Source organism: Amia ocellicauda (assembly GCF_036373705.1).
Source record: "Amia ocellicauda isolate fAmiCal2 chromosome 11 unlocalized genomic scaffold, fAmiCal2.hap1 SUPER_11_unloc_4, whole genome shotgun sequence".
Lineage (NCBI taxonomy): Eukaryota > Metazoa > Chordata > Actinopteri > Amiiformes > Amiidae > Amia > Amia ocellicauda.
In genome coordinates this window covers 641,300-644,574 of record NW_027102662.1, presented here as the reverse complement: position 1 = coordinate 644,574, position 3,275 = coordinate 641,300, and the positions used below count along the sequence as shown (strand labels likewise).

The 3,275-nt window shown below is 42.7% G+C and overlaps 2 non-coding genes across 2 annotated transcripts; both read right to left on the bottom strand.

Annotated features, from left to right (window-relative positions):
- Nucleotides 1-1,847: 1,847 nt before the first annotated feature.
- On the bottom strand, nucleotides 1,848-1,920 carry trnav-cac (transfer RNA valine (anticodon CAC)). The gene has a single exon. It is a non-coding gene; the product is annotated as a tRNA-Val (tRNA).
- A 581-nt stretch (nucleotides 1,921-2,501) lies between these two features.
- Nucleotides 2,502-2,574, bottom strand: trnav-aac (transfer RNA valine (anticodon AAC)). The gene has a single exon. It is a non-coding gene; the product is annotated as a tRNA-Val (tRNA).
- Between the last annotated feature and the right edge of the window lie 701 nt (nucleotides 2,575-3,275).

Sequence of the window (3,275 nt, the reverse complement as noted above, 5' to 3'; positions counted from 1 at the left end):
TAAAGAGACCGGCATTAATATATATTAAAACGTTTTCATAACTCTAATGAGCCGCTTCAAAACCACACACACCCATACATAAGAACCCATGAGCGCAAACACAAAAATCTTACCGTCGTTGTTCCAGATGATCTCCTCAGCGTTGGGAATTAACTCCTGTTGACTGGCTGAAAAATAATTTTACAGAACTTAAAACAGATGTTATAGCCTTATTTACAATACATGCACACAACACGCTCTGAGTCAATGAAAATAATCTGAAGACTTGCCTAAAAACTCATTTAAATCGAAGTCGCTGATGTTGTTTCCGGACATTGTTGATCTTTAGTCTTAAATCGAAAGGTCAGTAAGAGTCTGTCGAGCTGAAGACCAGACCTTCATACTTATACTGATGGCCACATGCCGGATCTGCGTGTAAGGCATTGTTCTGGTCTGGCCTTTGTGCATCAAGACCTATAGTCAACAAACCACTAAGAATATTTCAGGCCTTTATAAGCGCTAAAAAACAACCTGAGCCAAGAAAATAACTATAAAGATCTAAAATAACTAGCGCTTTTACAGTGATTTTTTTTTTTTTTTTAATAGCGATGCTTTGTTTGGTATTAAACAAGTCACAAACTACTCAGAACAGCGTTTATCCCCGCAAAAGAGATATTTGGGTTTATTTTACAAAGCTTATAAATTATATAGGTTAAAAGTATTCTGAATGTTTTGATACCACATGCCATACGTACTGTTGTCTGAGCCCACCCCCGCCACCCATGGTGTGAGTGATTTAGCCTTGAGTGTTGTGATCTATTTAGCATTGAGTGATCAGTTGTTTTTATTTTTTAAACGATTCCTTATCATCAGGGATTGAGACTGCTAAAATACCTTAAAAGCATATCCTTATCTTAAGTCTAACTCTTATGAGCTTTAAGACCCTAGAATGTATTTAAGTAAAACGACTGAACACATTATGTGAGAGATAAAATATAACCACAGCTTTTTTTTTTTTTTTTTACAAAAACAATTAACCTATACACACAAACACCCACACACACACCCTCTTTTTTAATTTTATTTTTAATTAAATTTGAGGGGAGAGACAGAGCCAGATACAGTGTGGATAACATAAGTACCCTATGCAAAACAGGCATTGTTAGGACCTGGGATCATAACAGACAACAGAACTTGTTGATCTTATAAAATGATTGGGCGAGAGAGAGAGAGAGACAGACAGAGACAGTGTGAATATGATAAACGCACTATTCAAAACTGGCATTGTTAAGACCTGGGACCATTACAGACAACAGAACTTGTTGATCTTATAACGGTTTAGATTTACTAAACCATTACATGTATATTTAAAAAAGACCCCCAAACACTACAGGAAGAGCCGACCCATTCACACTCTACAGTTGACCAACAAGAACAACAAGAACAACAGGTTATGGGCGGCCTTGTTGTTCAGGGTTTTATGGGTGTACACTTTCTGACGGATATGACGTAGGAATAATTAAGGAAATAACTCTACCTAAAATCACGCCCCCCAATTATGACGTAGGAATATTAATAAGCTTAGGGCATACGTCATAACAAAATAGGCCGCGCCCATAAAACCCTACTATCTACTCATAAGAGTAACAGCAATGTCGCCGATCCTGCTACGGTCGTATTGTAACAGCAACAACATGTATCGATTTTAAAACTGTCAGTTCCAGCGCCTCGCAAAGCTACCCTTCTGTGATCGTTTGTTCTCAAGGTCAGGATTTCTTGACACTCCGAGGAAGAGAAAACGACAGCCACCCTTGGGGCAGAGAGATGGGGGACGGGTAACACGGCACTGGCACACGTGCACCGCGGGTTGTTTCCACCCGGTTTCGAACCGGGGACCTTTCGCGTGTGAGGCAAACGTGATAGCCACTACACTACGGAAACCAACCCGTCCTGGTATTTCGAATAACTCCTATCGAAGCCGGCTGGTAAAACGCACACAGGCGTTTCCCGTGGGCCAGCCTGTGAGATAAAGGTTTCTATTTTCACTGACCTATATTGCATTGCTCAAGGGCACATCAGGACACTTTGGAAACTCTTTCAAAGGAAGAACGCCCTGAGCAATGACAAGACTTACACTTACCCCAACAAGGTGATGCTCAATGGCTTGTTCAAACAGCTGCTGCTCGTCTTGTGCCACCATCAGACAATCACAGAGCTATTGTGCCTTCTGCACCTTACGGTAGCAACAAATCTAACTACTGCTTTACTTTAACAATAATAATGACGGCGACCACGATGACAACAAGAACAACAACAGGAACAACAACAACAACAACATCATCATCATCATCATCATCAGATTTTAATTAAAAGTGGCTACACCAGCGTTTACAATTTCAACCTGTCGACGGACGGACGCTCTGAGAGCACCGATTTCGGGCACTCCAATGAAGAAAAGCTACCCACCGCCTCCGGGGAACCACGAGGGCAAACAGGATGAAACGGACCGGCCCACAGCAGGCTGTTTCCGCCCGGTTTCGAACCGGGGACCTTTCGCGTGTTAGGCGAACGTGATAACCGCTACACTACGGAAACTGACACCGCAACGTCTTGCTTCAAACGGTTACCGTTGAAGCCTGCTCGTAAAACGGGCTCACGCATTTCAGGTCGGCTAGACTGTGAGATGGCGTCTGAAGTGCCGCGAAAGGATGCCATTTTCACAGACCTGTTTGGCATTGCTAAAGGGCACATCAGGACACTTTGGAAACTCTTTCAAAGGCAGGTCGCCCTGCGCTTTAAAAGGGATCCCAGCTGTGTTGGAGTGGAGCTTTTTGCTTTGGGAGAGAAGGAGGGTACGTTGGAACCTTTTGAGACGGTAATTGAATACTCTTATGAGGACTGGTTGAAGGTGATGGCCTGGAGAGATCTGGGGCTTGTGGATAAGACTCTAGAAGGCTTGCAAGAGGGTCCAAGAGAATGCAAAATGGAGTCTCCGACTCAGGGTTTTGAAAGGTGTGAATGGGAAAGCTTGCAGAACTACGGTAGAGTGGTGAAGAGTCTATCTCAAACTACAGATCGTAAGGTTTTGTTTAGCAGTACCCTGATTACAAACCCTATTGAAGGGGGTGTGGAGGATCCAGAAAAACAGGTTACAGAAATTATGTTTGACGCCGTGGACTGGCCGTTCTTGAAAGAGGTCATAAACTGTATAAATGATGGTTTTGACATCTTGACCAAATGTTCGCAACTGGATTTGGTTAGAAGGAGAATATGCTGGATTATGGATTATATATCCC